This window comes from Capra hircus, chromosome 14 (assembly GCF_001704415.2).
Source record: "Capra hircus breed San Clemente chromosome 14, ASM170441v1, whole genome shotgun sequence".
NCBI classification, from domain to species: domain Eukaryota; kingdom Metazoa; phylum Chordata; class Mammalia; order Artiodactyla; family Bovidae; genus Capra; species Capra hircus.
In genome coordinates this window covers 41,951,476-41,963,978 of record NC_030821.1, presented here as the reverse complement: position 1 = coordinate 41,963,978, position 12,503 = coordinate 41,951,476, and the positions used below count along the sequence as shown (strand labels likewise).

The 12,503-nt window shown below is 39.8% G+C and overlaps 1 pseudogene; it reads left to right on the top strand.

Annotated features, from left to right (window-relative positions):
• LOC102180687 lies at nucleotides 466–11,366 on the top strand (annotated as a pseudogene).

Below are 12,503 nucleotides of genomic sequence, written 5' to 3'. Positions count from 1 at the left end.
AAAGAAGATGTAGTGCAGAGTATCATTAGTGTTCTGATGATATTCCAATATTTGCATTAAAGAAACCATAAATATTTTAAATCAGATTTCAAAAATTCCCTGTGCCCAGCCTGATTTTCTCAGGAATACCCAAAGAAATTTGGTAGAGGCATTTTATAGAGTCAGTGGGAGAAGATGGATTGATCTTGGCTGGAAAGAAGAGTTGAAATAAAAACTATGAACTAACATAGGTCATGTATTTCTGGGGCACATTTTTTGTAGGTATATATGATTCTGTAAAATTTGACTAACTCTTTGTATAATGACTTCTAAAAAGTGATATTCTTTTTTTTTGTGCAAAATAGAAAGAATCACCTTTTTTCTCCCTTAGACACAAGTATAAAAAGTAAAACAGAATGTCAAAATATTCTAGTTAAAATGCATGATGTCAGAGATTCAGCTTCGCTGCTATTATGTTCAAGCAGCATGGCACTTAAGAACAATGGAACTGGGGTGAACTCTTCCAGGCCAAGTCTGCTTTATTTGAGCACAGCACTTTTCTTTCCACTAATTTCCCTGATTGACAGCAATATTGGCAGTGGGAAGGAATTTATGGGTATCATTAATGACAAGCAGTGGAAGCTTTTAGGTATTTTTTATATGTATATATAAGAAACATTATGCCTTTCAAACTAATATGGTAAGAGGTCCTTTACTGAAATGGGATTTATAGAATCTAAAATGAAAATCTAACATATGCCACTATTTATATATACATGTATATAAAAATAATAATTATATATAATTATTAATAAATAAAATTATTAATAAATAATATTATTAATAAATAATAATTATAAATATATAAATAGTGGCATATGTTAGATTTTATACATATATACCTGTATGGATTTTATACATACATGTGTATATATATGTGTGTGTGTATATATATATATATGTAGAGGCAGTTTTATAACTTTCTGAAGTTGGAGGGTGGCATTTTATCAGCTGGGAGCGTGACAAAGATGAGAGGCCATCCTGAGGATTTTGTGTTTCCCTTTATCTGCAATTGGTTGCTCAGCTAAAGCTCTCCTTGATGTTTGTGGTGCTGGGTCTGTAGGAAAACCTGCACTCAGTCTGATGCTTGGCAAATGAGATTGCTGTTAGAAACTAGACACAAATGATGTGCTTAAATTCCAGGAGATTACATTAATGTTACCATAAATGGAAAATCAAATTGTCATCATCTTAGAGGAGTAGAGAAGAAAAAAAAAATCTATTTATACCAGACACATCATAAAATTAAGTTACTTCACATAAAATATGAATTACTTGAGTCCCAAGAGGAAACCATTAAATATAAGCATATACAAAGTCAGTTTTGACCAAAACAAAAGTGAAATAAACTCAGGATCTGATTGGGCCATTACACAAAGGAAGAGTTGCTAAATAGACCCCCTATAATGGGGGATGTGGGTAGATATCAAGGATTTTTTAACTGCAGAAATTTTGATGATAAAGGAGAAGAATAAAAGGAGGGGAGAGAAAGTTCCCAGAACACCTTGCTAAGCACCATTTCCCATTGCCCAAGTCTAATTCTGATTACTTCTGTCATTTTAGAAAGCTCAAAGCCTGAGAATTTGACAAGGAAATAGGCCAAAAAATTGAACCCACATGTGAACTATTTACAGGGTTGCTAGCCCAGAGAAATGGGATGGGAAACAAACAGCAACAACAGCAAATTCAAAATTGGCTATAAATCTCAAATAAGAAGTGCTAGACTCACAATGGGCATGGTACACCAGGATCAGCTTGCTTTAGAATTTATATATATATGGAGAACATCTATCACTGGTTCTCTTGTTGAAGAGAAATTCCAGAAGAGAATTGACACCCGTGGAAAAGACCTATTACTGGGGAAAAAAACATTGTTTATATTTATTTCTTTGTTAATAGAAATGCTTAAATGTAGCAATTCAGCTGAAGTGAGGAGAGTTATGTCCCCAACGTGGTACAAGTAGGGCCAGAGAATGTAGAACTCAAATTGGGGCTCTATCCTTAGGCTGAGCAAGTGAACTCTGGGAGTTGGTGATGGACACGGAGGCCTGGCGTGCTGCAATTCATGTGGTCGCAAAGAGTTGGACACGACTGAGCGACTGAACTGAACTGAGGTCCCTTAGCTTCTGTTGTTCAATTTCATCTTTCTACTTAGGTCAGTGGAAAACTATACCCCCTCCCTCCACAGAATTGCTAATAGCCTAGGGATGCTCATACCATCTTTAGGAGTCAGTTGATACAAAGGGACAAAGAAAATGACTGTACACTGCCTGAAGGGATCAGGGAGTGTTTTGGGGGCTCGTGTTAACCCTAGGGATGATATCTTGTTGGGCTTGGGCATTTTGCACTCTATACGCCTGTGTGCGTGCAGAAGTTAAGTTTGAAGTGGTATATGGACAGAGGAGCATGGTAGGCTACAGCCCATGTGTTTGCAAAAGTTGGACACGACTGAGCGACTTCACTTTCACTTTCAGCAGTTCCTCACTGAGTTACTATCAAATGTTGAAAGTTCTTCATGCATATAAATTTGCCCTGAGATTCAGCTGAGACAGTTATATTTTATTCATATTTGCACCCACTGAAATAAAATTTGAGAACAAACACTATGGTAGACTATGTGCTTGGTAATGAGATTTAAAAAGGAATCTTCAAGGAGGTGACAATCTAACCAAGGAAAAAAACAGAAATAAACATCACCACATACTATGATTAGAGTTATCAGGGGTCATAGGAAGTACTTTAGGAGGAACAAGAACAGGAGTAACAGACTTGATGTTAGGACATTGGAGTAAGCTGCACAGATATTTGAACTAGGTTTTGAGGAATGAAGTGGGTTTTGGGCTTCCTGGTGGCTCAGAGGTTAAAGTGTCTGCTTGCATCTGCCTGCAATGGGGGAGACCTGGTTTCAGTTCCTGGGTTGGGAAGATCCCCTAGAGAAAGAAATGGCAACCCACTCCAGTATTCTTGCCTGGAGAATCCCATGGACAGAGGAGCCTGGTGGGCTGCAGTCCATGGGGTCACAAAGGGTCGGACATGACTGAGCAACTTCACTTTCACTTTGAGGAATGAGATGGAGTTCACCGTATGGGAGCTGTATGATGGATGTTATCATATGAGGTTAAAGGCAGAGCAAAGTCCCGGAGGAATGCAAATAACAGTGTGTTTAGAATAGAAATTTTTTAATGTGTGAAATGGGAGTAGTAAAAGATGAGATCAGAAAGGTAGGATGTGTCCTGAGATTAAATGGGCTTTGGATACAATTCTAATACAGAGTTTCAATTCAGTGGCTTCCCTTCCTAAGACTTCTCTTTCTGTTTAATCATTTCCTCTGAAATAAAATTTTTTACCTTTCTTCTGGATCATATCAACATATACACATGTACTAACATTTATTCTTTTCAAATACAAATTCTCAGTGCTAGATTTATCCTACTCATCTCTATGTGCTGCTGTCTCTATCTGGCTATAACTAAATTAACCTTCACAGATTGTTCTCAAAAGCATTATTTACTTCTTTAATAAATGCTTCAGTTTTTACTAGCTATGTTCGCTAATTTTATGTGACAGCTTGTCTAAGTCACAAGTTGCTCAGATATTTGATCAAATATTATTCTGAGTTTGTCCAAGAGGATTTCTGAATGAGATTAACACTTGATTGGATAGACTGAGTGAAACAAATTGTCCTCCCCTAATATGGGTGGTTCACCTATTACTGAAGCCTGGCTTAGAGAATTTTGAGCATTACTTTACTAGCATGTGAGATGAGTGCAATTGTGCGGTAGTTTGAGCATTCTTTGGCATTGCCTTTCTTTGGGATTGGAATGAAAACACCTTTTCCAGTCCTGTGGCCACTGCTGAGTTTTCCAAATTTGCTGGCATATTGAGTGCAGCACTTTCACAGCATCATTTTTCAGGATTTGAAATAGCTCAACTGGAATTCCATCACCTCCACTAGCTTTGTTCATAGTGATGCTTTCTAAGGCCCACTTGACTTCACATTCCAGGATGTCTGGCTCTAGTTGAGTGATCACACCATCGTGATTATCTGAGTCGTGAAGATCTTTTTTGTACAGTTCTGTGTATTCTTGCCACCTCTTCTTAATATCTTCTGCTTCTGTTAGGTCCATACCATTTCTGTTCTTTATCGAGCCTATCTTTACATGAAATGTTCCCTTGGTATCTCTAATTTTCTTGAAGAGATCTCTAGTCTTTCCCATTCTGTTTTCTTCTGTTTCTCTGCATTGATCGCTAAGGAAGGCTTTCTTATCTCTTCTTGCTATTCTTTAGAACTCTGCATTCAGATGCTTATATCTTTCCTTTTCTCCTTTGCTTTTCACTTCTCGTCTTTTCACAACTATTTGTAAGGCCTCCGCAGACAGCCATTTTGCTCTTTTGCATTTCTTTTCCATGGAGATGGTCTTGATCCCTGTCTCCTGCACAATGTCAGGAACCTCTGTCCATAGTTCATCAGGCACTCTATCTATCAGATCTAGTCCCTTAAATCTATTTCTCACTTCCACTGTATAATCATAAGGGATTTGATTTAGGTCATACCTGAATGGTCGAGTGGTTTTCCCGACTTTCTTCAATTTAAGTCTGAATTTGGTAATAAGGAGTTCATGATCTGAGCCACAGTCAGCTCCTTGTCTTGTTTTTGCTGACTGAATAGAACTTCTCCATCTTTGGCTGCAAAGAATAGAATCAGTCTGATTTCGGTGTTGACCATCTGGTGATGTCCATGTGTAGAGTCTTCTCTTGTGTGGTTGGAAGTGGGTGTTTGCTATGACCAGTCTATTCTCTTGGCAAAACTCTCAAAACTCAAAATTCTCCAAGCCAGGCTTCAGCAATACATGAACCATGAACTTCCAGATGTTCAAGCTGGTTTTAGAAAAGGCAGAGGAACCAGAGATCAAATTGCCAACATCTGCTGGATCATGGAAAAAGCAAGAGAGTTCCAGAAAAACATCTATTTCTGCTTTATTGACTATGTCAAAGCCTTAGACTGTGTGGATCACAAGAAACTGTGGAAAATTCTGAAGGAGATGGGAATACCAGACCACCTGACTTGCCTCTTGAGAAACTTATATGCAGGTCAGGAAGCAACAGTTAGAAGTGGACAAGGAACAACAGACTTGTTCCAAATAAGAAAAAGAGTACATCAGTGCTGTATATTGTCACCCTACATATTTAACTTATATGCAGAATACATCATGAGAAACACTGGGCTGGAAGAAGCACAAGCAGGAATCAAGATTGCCGGGAGAAATATCTATAACCTTGGATATGCAGATGACACCACCCTTATGGCAGAAAGTGAAGAGGAACTAAAAAGCCTCTTGATGAAAGTGAAAGAGGAGAGTGAAAAAGTTGGCTTAAAGCTCAACATTTCAGAAAACTAAGATCATGGCATCTGTCCCATCACTTCATGGGAAATAGATGGGGAAACAGTGGAAAGAGTGTCAGACTTTAATTTTTTGGGCTCCAAAATCACTGCAGATGGTGATTGCAGCCATGAAATTAAAAGATGCTTACTCCTTGGAAGAAAAGTTATGACCAACGTAGATAGCATATTCAAAAGCAGAAACATTACTTTGCCAACAAAGGTCCATCTACTCAAGGCTATGGTTTTTCCTGTGGTCATGTATGGATGTGAGAGTTGGACTGTGAAGAAAGCTGAGCACCAAAGAATTGATGTTTTTGAAATGTGGTGTTGGAGAAGACTTGAGAGTCCCTTGGACTGCAAGGAGATCCAAACCAGTCCATTCTAAAGGAGATCAGTCCTGGGTCTTCTTTGGAAGGAATGATGCTAAAGCTGAAACTCCAGTACTTTTGGCTACCTCAAGCGAAGAGTTGACTCATTGGAAAAGACTCAGATGCTGGGAGGGATTGGGGGCAGGAGGAAAAGGGGATGACAGAGGATGAGATGGCTGGATGGCATCACCAACTCGATGGATGTGAGTGTGCATGAACTCCAGGAGTTGGTGATGGACAGGGGGCCTGCGTGCTGCAGTTCATGGGGTCGCAAAGAGTCAGACATGGCTGAGCGACTGAACTGAACTGAATATGGGTGGGCCTCATCCAATCAGTTGAAGGCCTGAATAGAACAAAAAATCTGACCCTCCTGCTTATAAGAGATAATTCCTTCTGTCTGAGTGCCTTTGAACTGGGACATCAGCTTTTTCCTGCATTCACTCTAACTGAAACATCAGTTATTCCTGGGTTTCAAGACATCTGCCCTTGAGACTGGAATCACACCATAGGCCTTTCTGGGTTCCAGCTCACCAACTCACATTGAAGACCTTGAAAATTGTCACCATTTGTGATCATGTGGACAAAACTCTTATAATAAATCTCTTTTATATTTATGTATTATGTAAACATTAAATATTAATTAAACATATATTTTATTGGTTCAGTTCCTCTGTACTAGTCTGACTAATACCCCAACTAACACTCTTCTGATTCTCAATTTCCTCATCTTTATAATGAAGATAACAAATACAGTATTATCTACCATTGGGTCTATTTTAAGGAAATAGTACTAATATCTGTGTGTGTAATATATGTTTTTACAGTGCTAAGAGTTTGGTGGAAATAAATATAATGTAATTGGAAGCTATTATTACTTAACAGTTTTTCTACCTACGCTACTGTTTGGGCTTTTCTGTTCACGTTACATTCTCTGATATTGTTACATCAGACATCTCTGGCAACAGGCCTCATATTTTTGGATCATCTTTATTTCTCCAGTTTTTTTTGAGCAAACAGTTTAGCACATGCACAACACAGCAGCAGCATGTCATACCTATGTCAAATACTTCTCTTTTTATCAGCTTTATAGAGCTATAATTAACATAAACTGAACTTGTTGAAAGTTCATGATTTAATAAATTTTGACACATGGATACTTCTCTAATGCCATGCCTACAATCAAAACAATGAACATATTCATCACCCCCAAAAGTTTCCTGTTGGCCCTTCAATTCCCTCTCTTGCATTTCTTTGCCACCCATTTTCCAGGATATACCGGACCTGCTTTTTGCCAGTGCAAATTAATTACAACTACAAATATTGGAATTTTCTAGAATTTTGCATCAGTTCAGTTCAGTTCAGTTCACTCGCTCAGTCGTGTCCGACTCTTTGCGACCCTATGAATCGCAGCACGCCAGGGTATTCATGTCTTTCTTTTTTCTCTGAGCATCCTCTTTTTGAGGTTTATCTGTGTTGTTGAAGATATCATTAGAATGCTTCTTTTTATTGCTGAGTAGCACTTCACTGAATGGTTATACGACAATTTGTTTATCCTTTCCTCTACTGATAATTTAGATTTTTCCAATTTGGGCTATTAAAGCTGCTATAAATATTTATATACAAGTTTTTTAAGGAAATATGCTTTTATTTATCTTGGATAAATATGTTGGCATTAAATGACTGTATTGTATGATAGACATAGAATTAACTTTTTAAGACCCTGCCAAACTGTTTTAGACCAGGAGTGCATAAGAGTTTCAGTTGTTCCATATACCTGCCAAGACTTGATATGGTGAGTCATTTTAATTTTAGGCATGCTAATAGGTGTGTGGTAGTAGTTTATTGAGATTTTAATTATACTTCCATAAATACTAATGATGTTTAGCATTTTTATGTGCATATTTACCATCTGTATAAATTCTTTGGTGATGAGCATGATCAAACCTTTGGCTATTTTATAATTGTGCTTTTTATGTTCTTATTGAATTTTAACTGTTCTTTATGTATTTATAGATACAAGTCCTTTATGAGACAAATAATTTGCAAATATTTTCTCCCCAAGTCTATGGCTTGTCTTTTCATTTTCTTAACAATGTCTTTGGAGGAGAAGATGATTTAATTTTGATAAATCAATAAATCAATTTTTATTTTTTGTAAATTGTCTTCCTGGTGTAATAGCTAAGAAATTATTTCCTAACCCCAAATCACTTACAAATCACATTAAGTTATCTCCTATACTTTCTTCTAGAATGTTTATGAATCTTGAATTTATACTTGAGTATATGATCCATTTTGATTTAACTTTTGTATATGGTGTGAGAGATGAATTGAAATTCTTTTTTCTTGCTTTCTTTTCCTCTTTATAAGTATAAAAAGCCTAATCTTCATTGTGAAAGTATATGGAAGGTAAGGGGTTTGGGGAGGTAATTAGGTGTGGATGAGATCATGGACACAGTCCACATGATGGAATGGGATTCATGCCCTTGTGAGGAGGTAAAGAGCATCCCCGTTCTGCCATGTGAGACTACAAAAAGAAGTCAGAGCCTGCAACTCAGGGAAAGGCTCCCATCAGAACCTGACCAAGCTGGCACCATAATCCTAGACTTCCAGTCTCCAGAATTGTGAGAAATATGGATCTGAAAATCAAACAATGGAATTGCAGAATGTATATTTTTGTCCAGTAATCTTAGGTTCTGTAGGATTCAAGGTCCTGTATCTCAAGTAAGTGGAAAAGATGCTTCTACAGGGAACACAGCCAAGATTCTACTGAACTTGAAAAGACTGCTACCAACTGATCAGTTCAGCCTTGCTATGTGAGTGAGTTGGTAGGCAGAGAAAGGACTTACTAATGAACCTAACATTGCTACCATATTATGAGGGCAGAAGGGAACATGTGTAAAACCCAGGGAACTCACAGCAGTATTTCTTATTAATTCCATGACCAGTAATAACTCTAAAGGGACAAATCCAACAACCACAGCCAAGCAAAGGCAAAACAACTAAAGACTCAGAACCTATAAGGATGAATATCTGAGTCACTACTAAAGGAAACAACCTAGAGTTGATGTATGGCTGGTCAAAGGTAGAGGGAATCTAGAAAAGGTGGGAGAGAGAGCTGTTGATAAATTACAGCCCCAATCCCTGTTGCAGCAACAGGGACTATAGATTGCTCAACTAACCCTTCAGCATTGGTTTTTGAAGATTAAGGTAAACCATTATCATGAAGGTCCTGAATAATTTTAGGAATGAATATTATCAGACCTTCTTATTCCCTGCCTTACACTTTTCATGCTCACATTAAATTCCAAATATTGCTGTTAGCAACCAGATCCTTTCAGGTATAATCTGGCAATACTTCTCTTCTGTGCTTTATATCTCTATCTTTCTGTCCTGACACCTTTGATTACACTGAGGGCAGAATCTCTCAATAGTTGAGTTTGAGAAAATCAGAAAGTATGGAGAATGGACACCCATAAATAACCCTGGAGCAGTAGGGGATGGGGGCCTACAGATAAATGGTCTCTAGCAGGCAGGCAGTTCTAAGGAATGTTCTATAGCTTCTTAGAAGATTCCCAGATGATAGAGTCTCCAGTGATGATCAAGTTAATACATGCTTATATCGACTGTCTTTCCTTCCCTGCTTTACCCATTCCAGTTCTCCATTCCAAGCTCATGGGACTGAGTACCAAAATAAACTACTTTCACTGTAGGCTTATTTTAGACTCTGATTTCTGGTGAGTTGTACAAGTTCAAACAGTTGCCTTTGGCATCCATGTTCCAGTGGTCATTCCTCTGTCCTTGTTAAACTTATCAGAAACATGAGACAAGACACTCACTTTCTCTTTCGTGACATATTTTATTCTTTTGGTTTCTAAGATAGTAACACCTGGTTTGGCTTCTACCTCAGTTCAGTTCAGTTCAGTCACTCAGTCATGTCAGACTCTTCGTGACTCTATAGACTGCAGCACACCAGGCCTCCCTGACCACCACCAACTCCCAGAGCTTGCTCAAACTCATGTCCATTGAGTCGGTGATGCCATCCAACCATCTCATCCTCTGTCATCCCCTTCTCCTTCCGCCTTCAATCTTTCCCAGCATCAGGGTCTTTTTAAATGAGTCAGTTCTTCGTATCAGGTAGCCAAAGTATTGGAGTTTCAACTTCAGCATCAGTCCTTCCAATGAATATTCACAATTGATTTCCTTTAGGATTGACTGATTGGATCTCCTTGCAGTCTAAGGGACTCCAAGAGTCTTCTCCAGCACCACAGTTCAAAAGCATCAATTCTTCGGTGCTTAGTTTCCTTTATAGTCCAACTCTCACATCCATACATGACTACTGGAAAAACCATAGCTGCACTTCACTTATGAGGCCTCAGGCCAACCAGGAAAACAGGAGCCCATGACACGTGGGAGCACCCCTAGAGAGGAGACCTGGTCCCACCTTCCTGTTGGCCACCTCCAACACAAGTCATCATGTCCCTGGATCAGAAAAGTGAGCACTGCAAGCTTGAGGAAGATCTCCAGGCCCCAAAAGGCCTAGAAAGGGCTTTGAAAGTGTGCAAGCTCCTATGGCTAGGAAGGAAGAGGCCAACTCCTCCTCCTCTTCCTCCTCCATATCCTCCTTCTCCTCCACCTCCTCTTCTCTTCCGTCACTGCTTTGACCTCTGGCACCCCAGAGGAGGTGCCTGCCACTGGGGCACTGAGTGCTTGCCAGGGTTCTCAGGGAGCCCGCTTCTCATCCGCTGCCACCACAGCCTCACTACTGAGTCAATCTGATGAGAATATCAGAAGCCAAGAAGAGGAGGGCCCCAGCATCTCCGAGGCTCCACCAGATCCCCAGTTCTTGCTCAGTCATGAGCTAAACCGGAAGGTGACTGAACTGGTACAGTTCCTGTGTGTCAAATATGTAACAAAGGAATCCACCCCCAAAGCATAAATGCTGAGGAGTGTCATCAGAGAGCACAAAGACAACTTCCCTGTGATCTTCAGCGAAGTCTGTGAGTGTATGGAGGTTGTCTCTGGCATTAAAGTGAAAGAAGTAGACCCCACCAGCCACTCCTATGACCTTGTCAAATCACTCAACCTCAGCTATGACAAGAGGCTGAGTGATGACTGGGGCATGCCCAAGACCAGTCTCCTGATACTTCTCCTGGGTATGACCTTCATGGAGGGGAACTGTGCCCCCAAGGAGAAAGTCTGGGAAGTGTTGAATATGATGGGGCTGTATGCTGGGCAGAAGGAGTCCATCTATGGGGAATCCAGTAAACTCATCAATAATGATTTGATGAAGGAACAATATCTAGATTATCAGCAGTTGTCGTGACAGTGATCCTGCACAATTATGGATTTCTATGGGGTCCAAGGGCCTATGCTGAAACCAGCAAGATGAAAGTCCTGGAATTTTTTTTTTGCCAAAATCAGATGGGTGGGACTGACTCCACTTCCTTCTCATTCTGGTATAAGGAAGCTTGAGAGATGAGAGAGCCCAGGCTAGAGCTGCCCCCCGGGATGACACTACTGCCACGGCCAGGGAAAGTCCCAGTGTCACACCCAGCAGACTATCTTGCCCTGAGTGAAGTCAGAAGCAGTTTACTCAGTCTTCATTTGAAGACAGCAGCCAGTATTCTACACAGTGGAGGATCAGGGTGGGTCTGAAAGGAAGGGTATAGCATCTTTGCATTTCTGTTGTATATGGATGATTTGGATATTTATCTTTATTTTTTACTTTCCCCCTCCAAATATTGTTTAATAAAGTTTAATTAGCTCCAGAAAACAATCTTCTGTCCATCCACTTCACTCTCCGTCTTTACTGCCTGGTATGTCATGGTAATATCAAACCTGAACCGCTGTCACAGCCCTCTACTTGGCCTTCCAACTCCTACTCCTGTCCCTTAAATTCAGTCTCTGCACAGCAGAGAGAATGACCCCTGAAGTTCATTAATCAGAACACATTGTTCCTAGGCTTAAAACCCTCCAAAAGGCTCCCAGCTGCACTTAGAATAAACGCAATGACTGATCATCACCTTTCCAGATTTTACATGAACTGACTGCTGCCTGCCTGTCCGACCTCTTCATCTACCTTGCTCCCCCTCTCATTATGCTACAGTCACACTGGCCTTGCATCTGATCTATGAGTTTACCAAGTATTTTTTGCCTGAGGGCATTTTCACTCTCTGTTCCCTCTGCCTAGGACAAGCTGCCATCATATCTTTACAAAGCTTGCTACTTCTTGTCATTTGTCTCAATTTAAATATCACCTCCTTAGAGAGGCCTTCAAATCTTGCCAAATACCGTACCCTCATGCCCACTCACTCTAACATCATATTTCCCTATTTTTCAAAATGATCCTATTTTTATTAATTGTTACATTTAGAATTTATTTTTTTAATTTTAATGGGAGGATAATTGTTTTACAATATTGTATTGACTACTGCCATAGAACAATATGAATCGGCCACAAGTATACGTGCATGCATGCTCAGTCATGTCTGACTCTTTGCGACCCCGTGGACTGTAGCCCACCAGCCTTCTCTGTCCACTGGATTCTCTAGGCAAGAATACTGGAGTGGGTTGCATTTTCCTACTCCAGGGAATCTTCCTGACCCAAGGATTGAACCCATGTCTCCTATGTCTCCTGTATTGCCTAAAGATTCTTCACCACTGTGCCACCTGGGAAGCCCTTAAATATACATATATCCCCTTCTTCTTGAACC